Below are 13,480 nucleotides of genomic sequence, written 5' to 3'. Positions count from 1 at the left end.
ATTTAGAGCTGAGGTGATTGGCTTGCTCTGGGCTCAATGAAGGTTCAAACCTTTGCAGACCAGGTTAGCTAGACCTTGCACTTTCCCCAGTAGGTGTTCTTGATAAGAACCATCACATAATAACCAACATATATCGTGAACCTATGTGCCTGGAACTGTGTGCTAAGTGCTTCTGACACATTATATTATTCCATTCTTGTTGCAAACCTAAGGGTTTGGGAATATTATCATTCCCATATTTTGAAGAGAAACAAGAGACTCAGGTTCAATGGCCTATTCAAAGTCACAGCTAAGTTCAAATCCAAGTCAGAAGCAGATTGGAGGCTTAAAATGAGGTGGTCTGTTCTTGAAGCTCACTTATGAACCACACAGTGTCCTTGACCCTCGGGTGTGCCCTGTGTCAAGAAGTGAGCATGGCAAATTCTCCTCACATTTGGCAATGTCAGGGTACTGTCTACTTCCTTGAACGGTAACAGGGAAGAGGTGGCCTATTCCCTCACACACTTGTGTCTAAATTGCTATTGATGGTTTTATCATGATTGGTTTGAGTACCAAGATGAGATTTTCTGGGATGAAAATTGTCTTGTGCTTATGGCTTCTGATAATTCTCAAGTTTGTTGTAAAGCTCCATTTTGAACATTCTATATTTTGGGGTTACAGAAAATAATTCCCTAAAAATTAAAATTCATGACTTCAAAGGGTCATGACTTGATTTTTGCCTGGAGGAGCTCACAGTCACTCCTCTCCGTCGTGCACTTTAGACTTTCCCACTGGAAACTGTACAAATGTTCAGAAATAATAAGAAAAGTCAATGTTTGTTATGCAGAAAAAAATATTCCAATGGTGATGACTATCACATTTAGAACATCTCAAATTTCACTTTTGTCCATTTGATCCGTTTTACCAGGATAAAGTCTTCATGTACTGTGAAGGAAACTTTAATGTTAACATAAAGAACTCCTCATAAGAAGAAAAAGGATTTCTGGTGCAGAATCTGCAGACTTAGGTTATATTGTTCAAAGTATATATGCTATTATTTTATCCAAATAAAAACATACTTAGCTCTACATATTTTATATCTTATTATTCTTCTCTTTCTTACATACACACACACACACACACACACACACACACACACACACAGAAACCTTTAGCTCACAGTAGACTGATACCTATGAATGGGTTAAAAACAAACACAAGGCCTGGAAAGAAAGGCAGAAACAGTAATGACAGTTTTGAAGTTTCTAGTACCTGTTGTGACAGGAATAACAAATTAATTGGGACTATAACGGATTCTTTGTAAAGGTGAAGTAAACACACTTGACTGTATATTTTTCACCATCAGTTAAGTCTCAATTGGTTCTAAAAATAAACAGAAGACATTGAACAGTTTTAATGGATTCTGACACCTAGGTATTATGCTGTCACTCCAGTATAAATGAATCATAACTTTGGACTGCACCTAGGAATTACTACACATTTGGAGAAAATTTATGGTGCACCAAGCTTTGAATCATGATGTGATATCAAAACTAAAGTCAAAAGAGGAAAAAAGCTGGGCATAAATTATTATGCTCAAGCCTCATGTATATACCGTGCAACAGGTAAAGGTTAGAGGATTTAGGAATAGTGCCAATAATTATCATGGGTGCTGAGACAAATTCATCCTTCTGAAAATTGTTTGCAATAAAAAGATTAAAAAGGGATCCATTCCTGTACACATGATAGAAATGTTTAATTTTTCTTTTATGGGGTTCCTCTGTCTATTCTAGACTCTAATTGTCCTGGGCAGCCCGTCTGTGATCCAAAAGTTCACGAATTTTTATTTTAATAAAAGGACCATTATGATAGGTCCATTTACTGGGTTGACTACAGTAAAAATCACAATTGGTCAAGCTCATTGGTTCCAGTCACATGGATAAAAAAATCATAACCTCTTGCTTTTCATGTGCAAGGTTGGCATAGTCTGGAGGTTGCCCTGAAGTTAGTGACTCATTATAGAGAACACGGCCAGAGGATATGGCATTTTGAAAAGAGAACTGTGAATGAATAACAATATTTTGAGACTACATATACATTATTAAATGTTCATGTATTTTCACTTGATGGAAATATCAGGTTTTAGAGAGAATAAAGATACTAGATTCAGACATCAAGAGAACATTTCTGAAGCACTTCCATTCCATCATAGAAATAAGAATACCACATATTTGTCTGGCATTGATATTTTTCAAAGCATTTTGGTGAGCAGTACTTTACTGTGTCTTCCAGAAAGCAATGCAGCTGGCATATTACTCTATTTCACACATAAAGAAATAGAGCCAAATTAACTCAATCAGCGAGGAGGCTGACATTAGAGTGGTGGTCTTTTGTTTGTTGAATCAGTATTCTTTCCAGACTTTTACTTATTTTACTGTTGGATCAGTAGGGCAAAATTTTAGCATGCACATAATGCTGTATATTTTAGCTGGGCAGCAGGGCAATTCGGCTTATCCCAGAAGACTGAGGAACCCAGTGGTAAGGCAAATCGCCCATAGTTGCAGAGCTAGGAAGTGGTAGAATTCAGGAATAGAGCTTCCTGCTGGTCCCAAGAGCCGCCTTCTTGTGCATTGGCTACAGAAATGTGGCATATTAAACAAGGTTGCTTTTCTTTCTCCTGTTCAGCTCACTGTATTCTAATAGTTCCAAACAACCCTGCTAGTTAATTCACTGAGTTTATTGATTTTCTTTGAGAGACAACAACTGAGGCCCTACATCCTATGGAATAGTGTGGAAGGCTAACCAGAGACAGCCTTTTGGCAAACATTTCTCTACTGTTTGGGGGGAAACTGCAATGAGGGACCTTGTCTTTTAATGATAAATCCATTAATTACCAAACATATACCTGACTTCAAGAGCATTTGTCTTTAAGTAGAATTCCATGTGCTGTCAAGATAAGTAGGTATAACCCAGAGGATGTGGCTGATATAATGTGGGGACAGAGGGGTGCCAGAAGGGTAGACTATGAAGAAATGAGGGTTGGGAAAGATCAAGGGTAGAAATGGGGTAGAAAGAGGCCAAATGGAAACCCACATAGGCCACCAGAGCAGAGACCCTGAGAACTCCCCTTCACCACCACCCTGGTCACCGACACATTTGTTGGCTCATCTCCTCTGGGCTGTGATTTTGATACAAGCATCCTGGAAAGGCAACCACACATTTGCAAACTTCCCTCTAGCTTCTTCAGGGTTTAATCCATCCCTTGTGGCTACTTGTACCATTTCAGTTTCGATGCAAAGCTTTCTGCATTGACCTTGTACAGTTATAAATGTTTTAACATCCATAAAAAAAAATAAAAATGTGCGCTCCCATAAAAAGCAGCAAACAGAAAACACAGTAAGTAGTAGGAAGATTTGAGGCCCCGCAGCACTCGTCTCCATGAGGCCGACGTTCCTGCCAGCTTCCACCGCATCCCTGAACTTAATGGCTGTGGATACAGTTCTGGCCGGCTTTTTAGAGGGCATTATATTAGTGTGACTGTCGGTGAGTACCAACCTCACATTTTATTTCCACTGCGAAGGAGATCGTTTCCTACACTCCTTCAGAAAGGGAAACGGGGCTTTGCAGCTTGTTTAACCCCCAGGTAAAGCAAGCTGCAGCTGCCAGGACTCCCAGGGCCTCTTCCCAGGCTCTCCAAGCTTTACTTCTCTTAGGAAAATGTGCTGTTGATGCTCCAACCAAAGTTGCCCAGTGTTTCTGTTTTCAAGATTAAAAAACACTGGAGAGCGAAAACAAAGCTTTTTAAAGCTTCATAAAAGGTTGTGAGTTCATTCCTTTCTGTTTCTCAGGGTTATAAACATGGTTCCAGAAAAAGCTCCTGCTCTGAGCTGAGAGACCTAGCAGACATTTAAAGGGGTAGCACCTTAGCTTGTCAATTTTTGAGAACACCAAATGATCCTGGAGGGTTTTTATTCCTTTAATCAGCTGTAATTTTCAGCTCTGATGCTGTCTGACAGGCTTCATCTCAAGCCCCGTGCAACACTGCTCCTCTGGCTTCATCGCTGTGAGATACAAATAAGGGGGATGGGATCTGGAACAGGAGCTGACAGCATAAATTGGCTGGGCTCTCGCCCACCTCTCGGCGTGTATGCTCCAGCCTGGAGGGTATGAGGGGAAGGGTACAAAGAATGCCCACTTCAAGGAAGGCCAGGTGCTAAGGCTTTCTATAGCTCTTCATTTTCTTTCTCTTTCTTACCTTTATTTTCCTCCCTTCCCCTACTCGCCACCCCACCCACCTCTCTTGAGTTTTTAAACCAGTTCATTGATTAATAGGCACACAGGCTTTCGATCTAGGAGGAAAGGGGGCATACACATAAACATGCACACGCGCGCACACACACACACACACACACACACACACACAGGCACTCTCAGGGGCATTTTTATCCCATGCACTGAATTGCACCATCAGGAGCTCTGCTGTATAGAGGGCTTTCTATGTGCCCATCACTATGGCCTATGCTTTACCAAACATCATCTCAATGAATCCTCACATCATCTCTGGGAGCTTGCCTTACAGGTCAGAAAACTGATATAAGCCATGCATGCGGGTACCAGATCCATGGCCTCCAGGTCAGAATGTCCCTGCTTTAAGTAACCTGTCTCCTGGTTTTATCTACAACAGGTAACCCCCATAAAAACAGACTTTCAGAAGCTGGAGTTAAGGTATGAGGACCAGAGTTGCTCATGCTCTGGCCAAAAAGACACTTCTTCCTCACTGTGCCTTCATCCAGGTGGGGATCAGAAGGGGAGTTAAACACTTACCTTGACTTGAGTGTGTGCCTAAGGACTCCTTTCCTGTCAGGGTGAAGAAGTGGCTTCTGATATTCCTTCTGACCTTACAGCCTGGGGAGGGGTCACACCGGGTGTTTCCTGGGTCACCTGTCAGATTGTGGGAAGATGCTTTCCATGAGTCTGAGACCTGACCCTAGTGCCAGGGTGCCCCCATTCTCCACACACAAAATGCAAGGCAATCTTTCCCCTGCCATTCTCTTTTGATAGGGCTTGGGGCCTAATTTTAAATACATACATACGTCCTTAATTACATTGAGCTCTTCTAGGAGTTCTCATATGTTTGAATGTGTTGGCTTTAGAAGTGTTCATTGCATTTCTACCTCAGCTTCCGGGTGGGTAAAATGGAAACATTTAGGTGATACAAGAGATACAGAGATAAAATGAGTCTTAATCATGAAATGGTTCATGTCCATATGGGTAGCATATTACTATTGATATTCTCTCATTCCTTACAAAATTATAACCCACATTTCACTGAATAGCTAGGACTCTAGATGTCGTAGGCAGAAGGGAGTGAGGATGTAACAATCTGAGACAAACGTCTAATCACGAGGTTTGCCCCATGCTCTTTTCTCCAATCTTCATTCCCTTCCTCCTCCACTTAACCACAAAACAAAACAACCAGAAAACAAGCACTTGATTAGAGTTCTTGTAAAGTCTTTTCTTGGTTAAGTTTGTACGGGAACAACTTGAGTATAGAGGTCATTTGGTTGAAAAATGCATGGATTTGTGTATTTCACATTTTGAGGTTCTCTACTTAAAAAAATACACACACACACACACACACACGTACACATGAAAAATCTTTCAATATTGAACAGTTTGTCACCCTTCATTTGGGGGTAATTTCTTATCAGGAAGACCTCTCCCCTAAATTAAACCTCAAGGTCATTGCTAAGTTTCTGGTTCAATCAAATCTGATAGTTGGTGTAGGAAACAAATCCTTTTGCTTAATGTTTTTAGTTTGAATATTTTAGCTACCAAACAATATTACAGATGCAAAAATATTACCTTGAAGAAGGAAAGTCATTAAGTGGCTTTTCAGGGTCTTAAATGTATAAAAACCCATGTGAAATCGTGTGTGGGTAAAGCCACCCCACCCCATGAAGAGACTTACGCTCTGGTGTGATGGTAATTAACCACCTCCTCAAATAGCTGGTTGTACTTGTAACCCTCATGTCAGGATTAGAATCCTTTAAATAACAACCGTGTTTATGGTTCTAATTTGGTTTGCAATTGATTCTCCTAAAAACCATAAACCAGAAAAGTGCTTATTTTACGGACCACAATATAGCCTTCATGGAGACTATTTTAAAATTACTCTGGTGTCCTACAAACTTCAAGATCTTTTGTTTTCATAAATTATGAAAGGGAAATGTCACAAGCACTCATCGCTGTGTGCCCTGGCTCGGCTGACAGCTGTATGATGCACACTCAGTGCGGCAGGTTGGGAGCTGAGAGTTTCATCAATAAATATGACTCTGATCGCTTCATGTCGACGGTCAAGGTAATGGCGTTTTAGTATCTTGGAAACATGCACCACTCCCAGCCACACACGGACTTGAGGGTTGAAATCCTCAGTGCAGAGCTCATCTCATTCTTCCCTCTTGACAGAAATTCCACTTTTTATCTATCTCACAATTCTTGATGATAATCTGCTTTTGATACAGTCATATTTCTTACTTGTATTTTGCCACCACATAAGGCTGCACATAAACTGTGGTGAGCATGTGGAAATCAGAGTGGAAATAATCTTGTATATTACGTTAGGAGGAACACTCTGCCTCCCAACCAGTTTTAGTGTGGGCGTGACCCTTGCTTCTCTGGATCCCGAAAGATGCTTTAAAATATAAGGAAAGAAAACAACAGAAGTCCAGAGAAACTAATCCTACATATAGGAAGAATCATGTGGAAAAAAAATCTCAAGGGCATTTCTTTTTCAGCATTAAAGCATTTTTATGTAAATTAATTTAAAAATAAATAGTAGCTTTCCTTGGTATCCCAAATGTTGTATTTATCTGTTTTTCATTTCCTTTTCTCCTTCATCTGCAGATGTTGCCTCTACCATGAAGGATCCTTTACATGGATGTTAGATTCAAATATTGTACATTACTGGCATTTAAACCCATTAGTTTTGTGTACTTTAAAAATGTACTTGTGTATGTTTTGCTTCTCTCCCAATTTAGTAGTAGAGTACAATATGTAAACTTGATAGTTAAAAGTATTTTGAAAACAGGTTAAAGATATTATAATTGATATTGTTACATATGCATGATAACCTTTTTTTTGTATTTATCTTCTTAATGTGAAGCAATTCCTTTTAGTCAGTCTTTGCCACAGATACTCTGCTTGGAAGAATTCTAAAGTTGACATCAGATATCTAGATTTAAAATATCACTGAAAAAATTAAGTTTATGATTCTACCCCCTCTAAAGTTTGCTTCAAGGTTTTTCAGTGTTGAGTTACATTTATTTAAATATCCTAGTCACCTTGACAGAATATTCAGTCTCTGAAATACCGTGTGTTAATTTGACTGTTTTCTTAAACCACAAAACATGGAAAGGCAAGAAATCATGAAAATCCTTGTATCTGGGAAATCTCAGGGTGCTAAGTAGGTTAACATGTTACCAAAACTATAGGGAGACATAGTTTTTGACACGTCAATGATAAAAACAAAGTCTTGAAGCTATGTTTTTACCCACTTGAATCGCCTTTTGCACTGAACATAATCGAAAAAAAAATCTTAAAGTGTAACCAAAAGAATTTTCAGAAAAAAATCTTGAAAGCGACCAATTTATGTGTTTAAAAAAAATCAAGAAAGACAAGCTAATATTTAAAAAGCCCTGTGCTCCTAGCATTCATTCCTGATCTCTGCAAAATTCATTTTATACTTATAATGACCTTCTCTTCATAAAGAAAATACTTTCTTCTTCTTTATTGACCAAACTGTGATGAGAAAATAAGAAAAGTAATGCCAGTGAATTATTCTTCCTTTTATTACTTTTTTTTTCTGAAGACCTGGGAAAGAATCGGCTCCAATTAATGCTCAGACCACTTTATTTGTGTAAAAATATAACATGGTTAATAAAATGTTAGCTATGAATAAAAATGTAACTACAACGAAATGCAAATGTAGGTGCTGCTAATGTGCAATACTGTATACCCAAGTTGATTTCTTCAGTGGAGAAAAATATCTATGATGCTCTCAGTAAATTAAATTATATCAGAATGTGTTCTTTAGAAGGTCCTGGAAGCTTGAGATTTCAGACTTTAATGCCTGTGCACACACCAACCTTAAAAAGCAAAGATTTGAAACAGATAAAGCAACATTTTGCCTAAAGTTCATTCATCAAAGGGCTGCATATCTTGAAAAGGGTAAAAGTACTACTAAACCCATCAGGGATAAGTAAAGGCTATATACTATAGATTATTTTAATCCCCCAGCTAGATATAAAAGGGATAATTACATATTTGTGGTTGAAGCCATGTGGTGGAAAAATCAATACAACTTTTTTGTATGACACTTCATTAGTGTGAAAAATTTTAAAAGCTGAGAAGAACTGCCTTGCAATTAAATGCTTCTGCTACTTCAGCTCCAGTAATGGGTTTGTATTATTATCTAGTTTATTTGAAATAGTGGTTGCACTATAGAAGTAATTGGAAAACATTGATTATGCACTTGTATCTGGAAAGCCTGGCAAATCATTACAGGGCCCGGCAACAGTTAGTTAGCCTTACTAATGAAGCACTAATTGCTCTAAGTAGGTTAACATGTTAGTGAAACTATAGGGAGATAATAGTTTAGAAAATTCTGAGATATTTTGCCAAACATGTATTTCCATTTGATATTCCAAAGATAGAAATCATGTAGATTTTTTTTTCCTTTTTGTTTTTGTTTTTGATGCTCTGTTGCGGGGTAGGGAGTAGCCTTAATGAAGTTCCCACATTGCTTAGCTTGAAATGACTCCATCTTCTTCCAGGTTCTTTGCCTATTAACCCAGCCTGATTAGCAAACAGAACTAAGCCATGATCAGCATAGCCATCTCAAGTAAGCTATGGGGTCCCTCAGTTGAGGAACTTCTGATATTTCTATCTTGGTTCAGTCTCTCCAATCAAGGCCTTGGTGATTTAATTAGGCAAAATCTTTGTGCTGTGAATCACGATCCAGTTGTACTATGCCCAGAAAAGAAAAATTTTAAAACTGCTTTTGTTTTTTTAACGTCAAATTAATTTGGTTAGTGAGACTTTAATGATAGGAAGGGAGAGTAGAAAAATCTCCCAATGCTGTTCATGAGATTTTTAAGAGGAAAAGAAAATCAGTGTTAGAGAAATTCTTGCATATACGCACCAGGAGATAAAAGATAAGAATGTTCAAAGCACTTGTGTCTGTAAGAATAGCAAACTAACAGATTCTAGAAACCACTCAGTGCCCACTGACAGGGTAATAGTGAAATAATTGCATTCACACAATGGAGTAGTATGCAGTAGGTAAAAATGAATAACACAAAAATATAGGCACACACATTATGAATGAATCTTAGAGATCTGGTATTTAATGAGAAAAGTAAGTTTCAAAAATCCACATATGATATGATTACATTTTATAAAACCCCCAAATAAAACTAAACAATTTTAATAATATGTACACATAGAGCAAAATTACTTTTTAAAAATGTATGTAATGATATAAATAGAAAGTTTAAGATAGAAATTAGTTCAGAAGGTAGAGTGGAGCACATTGGAGGGGTTGTAGCTTTAAATTGGGTAGAAATTCATGCTGTTATTTTAATATTATGCTTTGTAACTCTAATGTTACAGATAAGCTTTTTTTTTTTTTTTTTTTTTTTTTTTTTTTTTTTTTTTTTTTTTTAGGGGGTGAGGATACCAGGGATTGAACTCAGGGGCACTCAACTACTGAGCCACATCCCCAGCCCTATTTTGTATTTCATTTAGAGACAGGGTCTCACTGAGTTGCTTAGTGCCTCACTTTTGCTTGAGGCTGACTTTGAACTCGCAATCCTCCTGCCTCAGCCTCCTGAGCTGCTGCAATTACAGGCATGTGCCAGCATTACCGGCATAGATGCTCTTTTATACATAGCAATAAAAATATTTTAAAGAATTGTCATCATCTTCCCCCTTAAGAAAATTACATTATGTCAAGTCCAAGCATCAAGTCTATCCCTTTAGTTGTTCTAAGAAGTCAGAGAGAAAAACTTTCTAATTTTAAATTGTGGTATTTTGGGGGGAGGGCTCATTATTGACAACACCAATGTGAACAACTCAAAGAGGAAAAAATTGATTAAAAAAGTATGTTGATTGAAATATAACAATTCACTTTTATATGTTTATTCCATAAAGATGGGAGACATTTATCTTTGCAACATTTGAGTAGTTCTCTCTCTCAATGGGTGTACCTCAGGGTTTATGTCTGAGAAGCAGAGTTATCTTTGGGGGCAATCATGGAAACAACAGTAGTGTACGAGTTGGAGAGAGCACTGTTCCTGCCACTCTTACAAATGTCTGTGTGTGAGTGTGTGTGTGTGTATATATATCCCCCAGTATAAAAGGCAATTGAATGGCATAATCACTGTAAGAGTCCAACAAAGCTTGGGCGTCAGAGGGAGGGGAGGTTAATTTTCTGCCTTGCTTTCCTTGTCTGGCCACTTCTACTTCCCTGTACCAATAGCGTGTAGCATAAAGTAAGTGTCCAGTACATCTTTTCAAATCAAGATTTGGGGGAACCAGTTAGATATATTAAAGTAAATAATTTATTTGAACACCAAAAGTGAAAATTCACAACTAATACAACAATGACTCACAGAAGAAAAATTTAGTTTCTTAAATCTCTGCCATAAGTGAGAAAAACACTCCTTTGAAGCAAACCAGGGACTAGCGAAGCTCTTGAATTGTTTTTTTTTTCTCCCCTAACATGTGGGTTGAAGTTAGTATTTTGAGAAGTACAGCTCATGAGAAAAAATGTCCACAAAAATGTCAGAGGGTCTGAGGTTCAAAATATTTTCTTGATCTGTTTTTATTTTTAAAGCCAAAGAATTCTTATCATTTAGAGCTTCCTACTGAAGTGTTTGCACTATGCTAAGTTAAATGATGCCTAGATTTGCTTCAAAACAGCATGGGCAGGGAGCAGGAATATAGATGAACCATATTGGCCTTAAGTATGAAATGACATTTGTTGAAGATAGACGATGAGTATATGTGGGGGTTGTCACATTATTTGATCTCTTACCTATTTAATTTCTCTCTGTAATAAAAATTAAAATCTGTAGGTGCAGATTTATTAAACTCTCATTTGAAAATATTTCGTTCAATTGTCCTAGTCGATCATTCATTCTGTCTCCTTGGATTGGAAAAAAACATATATTGGATTTTCATTCTGGCCACTGATTCCTCTGCAGAAAAAAAAAAAAAAAAGCTAATCTATTTATTTTCAAATGACATTGGGTGGTAGCAAACAGGTGCCATTCAGAGATGCCAGTAGAAACAGAACTGTCAGCCTTCCATAGGAGTTTGTGTTTCTCTTCATGTTGATGGGATTTTCCCCCTTTGGAGTTATTGCAAGGATCTGGCTGGAGTGGGAGGTTGCAAAGAGAGGGGATTATTGTTTAAATGGGACCCTGTTTCTAGCCTGAAGTCAGAGGAGAGCCATTCTGGTTGCATTCAACATTTCAAAGAGAAGTAACAATGCTCTCAGAGCGCTGCTCTCTACAAAGCAGCTCATTATTGTAAATGTGGGGCATGTTTAGACTGCTAAGGAGAATCATAAAAGTACAGCCTCTGCCGCAAGCTCCTTTGGCAGTAAACATTGTCCTCAGGCCAGATATACTTCCAGGCAGCCCCAGCACCCACAGCCTGGGTAGAAAGCTCACCCGATCATGCTGAGGACGAGGCAAGTGGAGTTAGAAAGTATAAATGTGCATGGTGAACATTATCTCCAAGGTCTTTTATGTTAAGGAAATCATGACACCTGCCAATCTTTCAAATTCCAAAGGGTAAAGCATGAGGCCTAGTAGGCTGTCATTGAACATGACAAGCTTAATGCCAAGTTTATAACAGAAAAAGGGCAATCTTATTGTGGTTTATTCAGTTTTATGTTGCTGGTTCGGTAGGAAGGCTCTCCCTCTTTCTCTCCGTCTCTCCCTCTCTCTCTCTCTCTTTTAAATCTAATTTATAACATTTGAAAGACCGAACCGATTCTTTACATATCTCCTGAGCCCCCACTCCTCTGCGCTACCCCCCATCTCTCCTTTAGGGAGCAACCCCTAAATCCTTCCAATTTAGCATCTTGGTGAGGCCAGACAATAGTTGGAGTTGAGCATTTCCTTCCGTCGTTATAGAGCTGTTTCTAACTCCAAACATTTCTGTTTAATTACTGCTCAGACTGTTGCGCTATTTCCATCCAACCTGCCCCGCGCTTGAGCCCATTGGGCTGAAGAAAGAATTACTCCCTGCGCTGTTCCTTAGCCCTTCTTGTTCAGATCTGTAATTGGCCCTGTGTTTTTGACTTTTTGCTAATAAGCAGCTTACTTTCTCTCCCCCTAGACTCAACCCACCACTTTTGTTTCATGAATTTTACAAAGGATTTTAATAGATGCTTTAGGCTATGCAAAATGTTATATGAAGGGGAGCCGCTAATGCAGCAGCCTTGACACAAAGGACGTGTGAATGGCTGCTTATCATTACAGTCAGGTCTCAAAATTTTCATTAGGAGTTCTGGAGGACAAAAGAAGAAAAAAAAAAGTGCAGCTATATGAAGGAATATTAACCTATACTGTGTAACCAACTATAATTGCTTAGCATTTTACATTAACTCTCTTCAGACACGGCCTCTCATTATTTTTACACATACATAATAACTGCTTATTACAGCGGTATAGTTCATGCCGATACATGGTGGATAGGGCTGTGTCAGCACTTCCAATATAAGACCCACTTTCATGGGTTTAAAACAGCTGTAAAACTTACCTCCAGACCAAAGATTGGTAATCAACTTTCCACCTGGAGAGGGAATTTTGTTTAAAGTTAAAGCAAAAAAAAAAAAAAAAAAAAAAAAATCCCTAAAAATACCACTTTCATTAAGAAAAGAAACTTTGCTTGTTGTAAATTATGAAAGTAACAAAGTGAATGAGCATGCTAAAGACACTTTTGAATTTCTAAATATGGAGATTTATGGAAACTCGCTCTAAAATGTGCTTTCAATGATAAATTAATTTTAAACAGTACTGAAATGAAATTACACATCCACAGTGGGCTTTATTGAAAGTATTAACATTTCCAGAGATTGTACTTTATGCACTGGTGCTAGGAACACTGTGTGTATTTTCAAGACGCTTAATCCATGGTTTTCTCTGGAAAATAAAATATCAGTTTTTTGTGTCCGTAAGAAGTCCTATACTTGTATATAACAACATATGGACTTTCAGAATTATATTGGCATTCTGTTTTCTGAAAGTTTCTGAGCAACTAGTTTTGGCTCAGGGAAGGAAAGTTGGAATTCGGCAAAATATTTGAAGTCCTTAGATTGGGAACTTGGGAAGATAAGTTGGTAGATTTCTCAGATGAACAAATGAGTCAATTTGTGAAGGTTTAGGCTTCGGGTAGTAGTAATTCCAAGGAAGATGTTACTAATTTT

Source organism: Ictidomys tridecemlineatus, chromosome 7 (assembly GCF_052094955.1).
Source record: "Ictidomys tridecemlineatus isolate mIctTri1 chromosome 7, mIctTri1.hap1, whole genome shotgun sequence".
Lineage (NCBI taxonomy): Eukaryota > Metazoa > Chordata > Mammalia > Rodentia > Sciuridae > Ictidomys > Ictidomys tridecemlineatus.
Note: the sequence above shows the minus strand (reverse complement) of the source record.